Genomic DNA, 10,871 nt, shown 5'->3' on the forward strand with positions numbered 1-10,871 from the left:
GAATATAATTTAGGAAATATACATATTATAATAATTAAAAGATTCTCTACTTTATTTTTTACATCAAAAATTATACTTTCCTAAATTGTTTTTTGATGATGTGGACGCTCTCAGATCGCTCGAAAAAACTCTCTTTTATATATATATATATATAGATTTGCATGCAAGACGGAAATTAAACATCCATTTACCGTATTGGGTTTAGGGTGCATAACATGATCCATTTGTCTTAGTAAGGCATTTTGCAAATATGGTTTTGAATAATCAAATAGTCATCTGATCCGTCCTATACCTGGGTTAACCGGAGTCGGGATCATCCTGGACTAATGCTGGAAGGGAACAGGCCCTATACCAGACGGCTATATGAGGCGCGAGCCAGCTGGCGATACAAGGGGCCTCCCTCTGGTTTTGAAAATGAGAAATGGAAGGCCTGTTTAGGCGCGGGTTAGCCCACGGTTTATGTGCCGTGTCCTGACCTTTTATAAAACGTGTTGAAAATGGGTATTTGAACCCGGTTTGATTTGAAGGGGTCGTTTAGACCGCATTTGTTGATTTGAAGAACTAGGCTCGAATAATCGTCATTATTTTGACAATATTCGATGTCGGGTTCGATTTGACAAACTTGACATGAATAGTTTTGAAAATAATTATGGACTAATTGTTTTAAGTCCATTTGAATGTTATTAGTCGATACTCATCATCGTACCCGGGTTAAAATCCGGCATGGTATGTAGAACCAAGGATGATTTTGTGTTGGTGACCAATATATTTGTTTGAAGATGTAAAGAAATGAAATAAAAGGCTTTAAAATACCTTTTAAATGTCATTAACCAAATATTATCACCGAAACACGGATTTAACCGTCATGGTATGAGGAACCAAGGGTGAAAAATGCTTTATGGTTAAAACATGTGAAATAAAATAGAAATGGTTCGAAAATACTTGAAATGGTGAAAACCGATTACAAATATGAAAAATGGATTAAGGGAAATGACGAGAACAAACACGGTTGATCTCTGGTCTGAACACCCCATTTAGGCGCGGGCTAGTTGGCGACCTAAGGGGCTTCTGCCTCAGACCAAAAATCAGTTTTGGCTCGTTTATTCCATGTTTTGGTTCATGTTATGCATGTTTTAGCATGTTATAGTCATGAAACAAATGAAAACATAATAAAAGAGGATTTTTACACCCTCATACTTACATGTTTGGTTATGTCAAGTGACCGACGTAAGTGTAATAACTCGTTTGATCGGAAAAAACTCGGTTTAAAACCGTTTTGGTAAGTAAAAAGAGTGTTTTAAGTGTAGTGATGGTGTAGTGGTCGAAGTGGTCGGTCAAGTGATTTAATGCACGATGACGGTACCAAACAATGTGTAAGGCTTGTATTTACGATCGGTAGGTCGTAAATACGCGTCGGGTTGTGACTTAAGAAGTCGAGTCGAGAATTTTAAGGGAGAAAAGAGGGGGCGGACACTCGCGTAAATCTCAAATGGGTGGCATTTGAGGGGTATTTATAGGAGAATGAGTGGTTGTGTGAGTTTTGAGCGATGTGGCCACTTGGGCTGCTCAAAGAGGCGCGAGCCACGTCGCGGTTCTTCGAGTTGTGTTGTCACTTTCACAACAAACGCAATCATGATTTGTTCTATCCTAGGTTTTGTAGTCACATGTTTGGTACTTGACCAACGTGAATCCGGGAAAACTTAAGTTAGAAGGTTTGAAATGTCTTGTTTTTGGTGGTTGACTCGGTTTGACTCGTTGTTGGAGTCGGGATTTGAATTTTTGAGTCGGTTTTTGGTCCGGTGTCGGTTTTGACTCTAGGTAAAGTCATTGCGCCCCCGTCGTCGTGCATTAAACACTCCAGGTATTTTTGAAATGTTTTGAAATATTTTATTTTCAAAATCGTTTTAAGTTTTCCGACGTAAAGTTGTACACAAACTGTCGATCAAACGCCGCGATTCCAAAACATGTTGTAGTCCGATAATCATCGGGTGTTTGTTGGAGTCTCAGCAGATACTGGGTATCTACACACTCCTATTCCAAATCCTCTTAAGTTTGATGCTCCATCAAAGTAAAGGTCCCAGAAGTCTACATCGGTTTGGAGTATATCCTCGTCTGGAAATGACCAAGTATCTATTGTTTGTGCATCATTGATAGGATTTTCTGCAAAGAATTCGGCAACGGCGCGCCCTTTTATAACCTTCAGGGGCACGTATTTGAGATCGAACTCTGAGAGCATCAAAGTCCATCTTGCTAGGCGTCCGTTGAGGACGAGTTTCTCGAAGAGGTATTTGACAGGATCCATTTTGGAGTATATTTTTACGGAGTAGCTAAGCATGTAATGACGTAGTTTCTTCGTTGCCCACACAAGAGTGAGGCATGTCTTTTCGAGTTGTGAGTATTTGCACTTGTACTCCAAGAATTTCTTACTAAGGTAGTAGATAGCCCTTTCCTCCTTTCCTACGGTTTGAGCTAGCATGGCGCCCATGGTCATTTTCATTTGATTCTTGTGAGATATAAACCAAGAGGTTGATCTCGTTGAGGTGGCATGAGCACGGGTGGTTTAGCTAATATCTCCTTGATTCGGTCGAATGCCTTCTGACAGTCATCATCCCACATAGTGTGATCTGTTTTCTTGAGCTTTTTGAAGATAGGTTCACAGATCATGGTGAGTTTCGATATGAATCGACTTATATATTGCACTTTGCCTAGGAATATTCTAACTTCTTTTTCCGTTTGAGGTTGTGGCATTTCGATCAGAGCTTTGATTTTGGAAGGGTCTATTTCTATACCTCGTTGGCTAACGACGTATCCCAGGAGTTTGCCAGATGTTACTCCGAATGCGCACTTCTGAGGATTGAGCCTCATGTTGTACTTTCGTAGCCTTGAGAATAATTTGCGAAGGTTCGCAATATGCCCCTCTATATCCTTGGACTTGACAATCATGTCGTCTACGTATACCTCAACTTCTTTGTACATCATGTTATGTAGGAGTGTAGTTGCGGTGCGTTGATATGTAGCTCCGCACCCAAACGGCATGACCGTATAGCAATAGGTTCCCCATTGAGTGACAAAGGCGGTATTATGCATGTCTTCTATGGCCATCTTGATTTGGTTATAACCCGCGTACCCATCCATGAAGGATAGTAACGCGTGATCTGCGGTATTGTCCACCAATATGTCGATATGTTGTAGAGGAAAGTCGTCTTTAGGACTTGCTTTGTTTAAGTCTCTAAAATCAACACAAACACGGATTCTCCTATCCTTTTTGGGTACGGGTACTATGTTGGCTACCCAGTCAGAGTACTCGGAAACTTTGGTGAACCCGGCTTTGAATTGCTTATCGACTTCTTCCTTAATCTTGAGAGCCCATTCTGTTCTCATTCGATGAAGCTTCTATTTCATGGGCTTGAAACCTGGCTTAATTGGGATTCTATGTTCGGCGATATCCTTGTCGATCCCTGGCATGTCTTTGTAGGACCAAGCGAAAACGTCTTTGAACTCGTGTAGGAGGTCTATGAAACTGGCCCTTTCGGTGGGGCTCAGGGTTGTCCCTATCCTAAGTTCTTGGGGTTCTAGTTTGGTTCCTACGTTGATGGGTTCGATGTTCTCCATTACTGGTCCCCCTTCCCCCTCTTGTAGTATTTCCTTGGCTATGTAGGGAGGTATCTCGATTGAGTCTGGGTCTGGGTCATCCTCAGTATCATCGTAAACAGAATTTCATTCAAGATAACACAAAGAGTAAACAGAACCTAATTTATTCATATTAAAGTTTGAGAAAAGTTGAAACATAGAAGCCATCTGATCTGTGGTCAGCGGCGGTAAAGGGACAGTTGTTGGGACATTTCCCGAACTACTGTTACTATTTGAGGCTAAGCTAGGATAAACTAAGGGAATGGGGACGACGACAGGAGGAGACTCCCTAGTGACTTCTCTAGACTCCGACTCTGACTCCGACTCTGACTCTGACTCGAATTCATCGTCTTCTGGTTCTCCTTTGAACATATCTCCTTCTCCAGTGGTCAGCTTGAAGAGTCTTCCTTGATTGTTGGTCCACTTGATTGATTTTCTCCATCCTTTCTGCTGGTTCGCGTTTGTTTCTGTGATTAACGCGGTAGGGTTGAAGTGGTTATCTTGAAGTATCATGGTAATGATCTCATCCTGCGCGGCTCTAACGAATCGATCTTCTCCAAACAGTGGACTAACAGCTTGTTCGTCTAAGCAAGGTGCTTGACGTGCTTTGACGGTAGGAACCGTTTCTGGAAGAATGAAGTAGCAATCGTGAAAGATCTCGATTCCGGCTAGCTTCCTTCCGAGGTAGTGCCAAGGTTCGGGAAATCCGTGAAAGAGTTCTTCACTTCCTTCCCTAACAAAGTATCCATTTAGGGTAGGGAAATATGGTCGCATTTGGACTCCTACGTGCTTACGGCTTTGAACTTGAGCGAGCATCTCGAGAACTTCCTCTTTAGTGGGTTGGTATCCTAGTCCAAGTGGTATTCTTTTTGAGTTGCCTTCCTTGTAGGGTGCGAAGGTGTTTCTTCGGGCAGGGTTCAAAGGCATTCCCGGGAAGTATCCCTGGGATTTGAGTATGTGGTTGACCACCAAGTTGGAGTAGGGATCGTAGGTATAGGGGTGCCAACTCGCTTTCTATGACACTTATGCTTTGAAAGCCCCCAAGTTCATATACCGGATCCGCAATGACTTGATTATTTGACTTCTTTTCGATTATTGCCTTGATGGGCGATGAAGTGATCGTCACCACTTTGCCATTTAGTTGAATTTTGATCTTTTGATGAAGGGTGGATGTTACCGCTTTGGAAGCGTGAATCAAAGGTCTCCCCAGAAGTATGTTAAAGGAAGCTTCAATGTCCACTATTTGGAAGTTAACCTTTCGCTCAATTGGCCCTGTGGCTATGGTTAGGTTAATGAGTCCTACTACTTTTCGTCGTGTACCATCATATGCGCGAACACCTTGATTGGTAGGGGTCCAATCCGACTCTTTCATGCCTAGTTTGTATGCCGTTTTCAGGGGTATGACGTTGACCGCGGAGCCATCATCTACCAAGGTCGTTGGTACGTTCTTCTTTAAGCAAACGACAGTGATGTAAAGAGCCAAGTTGTGACTAGCGCCAAAGGGTGGCAAATCTTCGTCTGAGAAAGTAATAGGAATACTTAGCTTTGGTGATTCTTGGAAGACCAAGTTGACTACATCGTCGGGTGTGGAGTTATGTGCTACATTTAGTTTGGCCAAAGCTTGTAGTAAAGCTTAGCGATGTGGGAATGAGCTTGCTACTAATTGCCAGACTGAAAGATCAGCCTTTGTTTTCTGTAATTGCTTGAGCAAATGATCAACAGAGTCATCTTCGTTATCGTTTGGTGTGATAACGTTGGTTGGACCATTTTGAGTAGTACTTTGATATGGACGCCCCGAACGAGTTAGGTGGTCCACATCTTGGTCTTCACCATTTTGGACTATTTCCTTGACTAGGGAGTGTTCAATGAGATACTCGTCTTCATCATCATCGGCCCATACTCCATTAACTGTAGCTAGTTCCCTCATTCTCATGATCTCGTCCTCTAATTGTGTGATTTGGTCGACTAGTTTATCAACCACGGCGACTATTTCTTGCATAGTAGCATTTTGGGAGAAAATTAGTGGCGCGTGTTCTTTAGGTGTTGCATTGGGATCCTGTAAAGTTGTAACCACATTTTCCAATTCCGAAACTTGCCTATCCACGCTCCTTGACCATGCGATGAAGTCGGCGATGGTAGGGGAAATGGTAGAGTAGAACCCTTCATTCTCGATCGCGTGGATCTCATCTTCGACTGGAGAAATGAGATGTGACACTAGTAGAAAAAACACCTATTGTGTCAGTTGATTTACATCGGTTCTACAAAAACTTACGCAAAAAGTACATAGTTTTGGCGGGAATCAATTTTCGCCCTATAATCAAGCTTTTTGCGTCGGTTCTTAGAAGAAACTGACGTATATAATGCGTCGGTTCTCAGCAAAACCGATGTATTTGATCAAATACATCAGTTTTGTTACTAAACCGACTTATTTGATATTACATTTTTACATCAGTTCTACATGAAACCGATGCAAATACCCATTCCCATATTGAACACGGCCTATCCCTTTCCCCATTCATTCCTTCAAAAAAAAATAAACACTCCTTAATTTCCTTCATTCCCTCATTCAATCGACACCACACTCCACCACCACCCCATTCAATCGACACCACACCGCCCCACCGCCGACCCACTGATGACTCGCTGTCGACTCGCCATCTATTTCTCTAATTCCCTCAACTATTGATTTGGGATCTTCAGGTAAGTTTTCTAATATAGGTTTTTGCTTTTCTATTATACCGTATACTTGTACATACTCTTCTTTATTGATTCTGACCTCACGTTTTTCTTCATTAACGTCATCGACGTTGGGGTTTTTATAACTGCGTGGTAGCAGATTTTTTTTCGAGTTCAACCTGATTGTCAAGGTTTTTAATTTTCAAGAACTTTTTTTGTTCTATATATAAGTTTAGATGTTAATTTTGATTTCTACCTGCTAATTTGGTAAGAATTAGGTAGTTATTTATAAATTTGTGTGGGTAATTGTTAGATTATTTGAATTAGATTTAATCTTTTGTTTAGGGGATGTTTAATCAATGCTAAATGTGCAATTTCTTAAGTGGATAATCTTCTATTTGGGGTTTGCTGAATCAATGCTAAGTGTGCGGAACTGATCTCGTATGCTATCACAACTAATTGAGGATTAAATATGTTAGTGTATGTAATATTTGGGGATTTTTATGACAAAATCAGGCGGATTGCTGGAGCATTGAGGATTAAATATCTCGTATGCTATCACAACTTCTGTGGTATGGTGGAGAGGTATTTCTATCTTTAAGTCTAGTTTGCGATTGCTTATTAGTATGGATATTATGTTTTCTGCCCTTTTTCTTCCTTCTCTTGTAACCACTGTTTGAGGGGGCTTTTATCGTAAACCTTGGTGACATGCTGGATTGCTGGAGCATTGTTGTTTCAAGTAAGCTTCTTCTTTTAGTATTTTTTTCTCACTACGAATGCCAAATACGCATTATGAGATTTGAATGTTGTAACTGCAGTTTAAAGTTCACATAGATAAAAAATACTTAACAGCTTAAACTTGGTTTATTGCCACTCAGCAAGGTGATTCGAGGTATACTTTCTTATTAGTTTAATATCTAGTACACCCTCCAATCCTCCATTTTTAAAATTAGTTTAACATCGCTGTTTTGTTTGAGTTTGGTTAGCGTAATTGCTGTATTCGTTTACTATAGATAATGGGTACTTGTAAGTAACTCATGTACCATTCTATATAAAAAAAAGATGAAATCCTTTTCATCTATCTCCCTTGTATTAGTCTCATTACTGTTATAACCATGGTTTTGCATCTTTTGTCTTATTTAACTTCGTGATGTGAAATAAGTTGGGAGTACACCAGTAAAACGCATTTAATAATGTGAGTTTTATGTGATGGAAGTCGATTCTTATATTCTTTTTTATTGCTACAAGGCTTCCCAAAAGTTGTTTAAAAAACTGAGTGAAGCTTTCTTTCTGGAAATGGAACTTCATGATTTAGGCAATCACCAATTCAATTTTCCAAGATCAAACTCAACTTTTAGGTATATTTACTAGCCTTCAACCTCTTTTTAGGCTTTCAACCACTAATCCATTTTTAATTTGCTAATTTTTCGTTGTCATTTTTCTTCATGCTATTTGTGCTCTACATTTGAATTGTTTTCCTGGATATTTAATTATAACACTTTATAAGCTGTTAATTTAAGGATGAAACTGATATTTTACTACATCAAATAATCAAATATGCTTCTCCTTTTTTGCTCCTTCATTTATTATTGGGTAAAAATGGGTGGAGGTATTATAATCATACATTTTATAGATTGTACTAACGTGGCAAGGGAGCTTTAGGATATAGACAAAAAAAACCAACGAATGGAAGCCAATAAAAATTTTAGGGGAATTTCAGAGGCTTTTCTTGTGTTCGATGTACCTGTAAGCAGATAAATTAGTCTCGTTAAGTATTCGGTGGTAAGAGCTGAGTTGGTTTCTATCACCTATTAAAATGCAGCGCTATTTAAAAGCGCGGTCTCGGTAAGTATTCGGCGGAATTGTCACCGACTATGGAATGGTAAGTATCATTTGTGGTTGCCTATTCTCTGTGTTTGTAAAATTCTACCCTCGATTCCTTTGACCTGTTCAACTAGATACATCATCAATGAATCAACTTCTCAGTTCTTTTGCACAATAACTAAGGACCACATTAAAATGTTGATGAATATTTAGGCTGAGTAAAAGCCTCAGACCGCGAATCGTACAAGTTCGTCACTTATGTAGTTTTTGCGGCATTGTGGGAATTAGTTCTCACTTGGATAACATGTTTAGCTACATTGACAATGAATATGAGTAGGGGGTTAAGGAATTCGGAGCAGCTGGTGAAACTTATATAAACCGGGCTACAAAAATGGATGTCAAATTGAATACGAGAGTCTTTTTCACGCTAGGGTAAAGTGCATAAAACTATGAAATTAGTATTTAAATTTGGGTGGTAGGTCAAATTGTCACGGAGGAATTATGCAGGTCTGGGGTGTGTTGCTCTCTCAGTTGAAATGTTTTGGCTTGAGACATATTTATCAGTTTCTAGTCTCATGTGTACTAACTTTTCTGTTTTTTTATTCTGGTAAAACTATGTGATAGATATGAGGGAGCCAAATTTCATAGCCGAAATAACTAAGCAGCTAAGGAAATTTCACGAAGTAGATTATTCCTGGTTCCAGAGAACCTCAGCTGTGGATTGACATATCTAACTTCTTTGCAAAAGGTTTTCCTCAGCTGAAATTTTGAGCTATTTTCTTTGAAGAATGATTAAATAATCGCCTAGGGCGCAAATAAATAATTAGAAAATTTTTGGTCCCTGCCTTTTCTTGTTAGTTTTTCCATCAGTTTCGAGTTCAAACTTTATAGTTTAAATTTTGATGTTTGGTAGCATCCTTAATTATTTGAACCGAAAGAAAAAGTAGTACATTAAGATTTTCAGATGTGATCTTTCAGCTATGAATTTGTTTTTTCTAGTTTTAACTTGCTACACTGATTTATGGGTTATGCAGTTATCTGTAATGCCTACATGTTGTTTAATCTCAGCTTTTGGTTGCACCATCAAACCTCAGATTCGATGATATAAATAAACAAAGGAAGTATGAAACTATCTCCTTCTAAGAAGTTCAAAGTGAAGTCATTTAGATCAAGGTGACCTTCTGTCTCTTTAGTTTCACAAGTATCCTTATTTATGATTCCATTACAAATGACTTATCGTTGTTCTTGTGCTGCTATGCACTAAGAAAAACAACTGAGGGTCTGATAGTCGAGGTTCAAACTTGTAAACTCATTACTTAAAGTTAGTATTATGGGAATGAAAAGGATCTTGTATATCAACTTTTTGTTCATCCCTGCAGAGTTAATTAGTTGTTTCATTGTTTTTTTTATTAAAGGGACGTTGCTTAGGCCTCAACGATGGTCATGGACCCTCATGAGCGTGACTTCAGGATGCATAGTTGTCATTATGTCTTGTTTGTGTGAAACTGGTTGATGCTCCCCTTTCTCCACTGGTCTCCTTAGCCAAAGTCGGGTATTGGGTTTATTCTATCGTGTCTCAGAAGCACATAGACAACTTCTGTCAGCTTTAGTTTCTCAGTATGCTCTCAATGGTACATGAATGAGCTTGACTGGTTGATATGCAATACATATATGGGATCATGTTTCTTCAATGATTTCTACACAGTTCTTATTTTTCACACAAAATCATAATTTTAGGGAACGAGCAAAAGTTTTTTTATCCTCTTTCTATCTTAGGATAATATGCTTTACCTAGCATTTCACGTGCTTTGGCGGAAGTAATTGTACGTGAAGCGACATTTTTTTTAGTAAATAGCAAATGAAGTTTTTTATTGTAATTGGTTGATCATACGCTGAAAATAATATGTTTTGGTTGTGTGCTAGGCTTTAACTGAAGGACTTCATGCTCCGGTTGCATTTTCTCAAAATGACTTGCTATCTGGGAACATAATGGTGAATGAAAAGGAAGGTGAAACCACCACCAGGAAGTTAAGCAAAAACTGTACTGATTTGAGTAATAATTATGCCTTTTGTTTGTAGCAAATATTGTACTGATTTTAGAGGGTTTATTTGTCATGTTTATGTATAGATTTCAGAGTATTTATTTCCTAATAAAGAAGGATTGCAATGTAAATTGATAATTAGGATCTATTATTTTAAATTAAATGATTTGAATGATTTTTATCCTGGTGTAAGTTTTGGTATTCAGATTGTATAATTTCGGTAGCAAATTTTTATATATATAAAAAAAACATTAATAGATTGCGTCGGTTCTTGAAAGAAATGATGCAAATGAGAAAAATGAATTGGCCCTAAACAAAATATCAATTGCATCAGTTATGACAATAAATGACGCAAAAAATAAAGAAAATGCATCGGTTCCATATAGAACTGATGCAAATGTTGAAGCAATTGCGTCAGTTGTACCTACAATTGCATCAGTTTTTAAAAAATAATTGACGCAATTGGTGCTTTTTTGCGTCGGTTTTTAATACACAACTGACGCAAATGTTGAACTATTTGCGTCGGTTCCACAACTGACGCATATCAAATACGACCCCTCGATATACGTCAGTCCAAAACCGACGCAAAAGGCCCTCTACAACTGACGCAATAGGGGTTTTTTCCATTAGTGTGAACAATCTAAGGTAGATTCTTCACTTGTGATCACTAGAATTCCAAGAGGATTCTGAGTGTTGTTG

The 10,871-nt window shown here is 38.8% G+C and overlaps 2 long non-coding RNA genes across 2 annotated transcripts; both read left to right on the top strand.

Annotated features, from left to right (window-relative positions):
- The first annotated feature begins 6,135 nt into the window (after positions 1-6,135).
- Positions 6,136-7,011, top strand: LOC141602723 (uncharacterized). Its single transcript, XR_012524637.1, has 2 exons — positions 6,136-6,330; positions 6,823-7,011. It is a non-coding gene; the product is annotated as an uncharacterized LOC141602723 (long non-coding RNA).
- Positions 7,012-8,826: 1,815 nt separating this feature from the next.
- Positions 8,827-10,308, top strand: LOC141602724 (uncharacterized). The gene is made up of 3 exons (XR_012524638.1): positions 8,827-8,878; positions 9,199-9,303; positions 10,054-10,308. It is a non-coding gene; the product is annotated as an uncharacterized LOC141602724 (long non-coding RNA).
- The last annotated feature ends 563 nt before the right edge of the window (positions 10,309-10,871 follow it).

This window comes from Silene latifolia, chromosome 9, assembly GCF_048544455.1.
Source record: "Silene latifolia isolate original U9 population chromosome 9, ASM4854445v1, whole genome shotgun sequence".
NCBI classification, from domain to species: Eukaryota; Viridiplantae; Streptophyta; class Magnoliopsida; order Caryophyllales; family Caryophyllaceae; genus Silene; species Silene latifolia.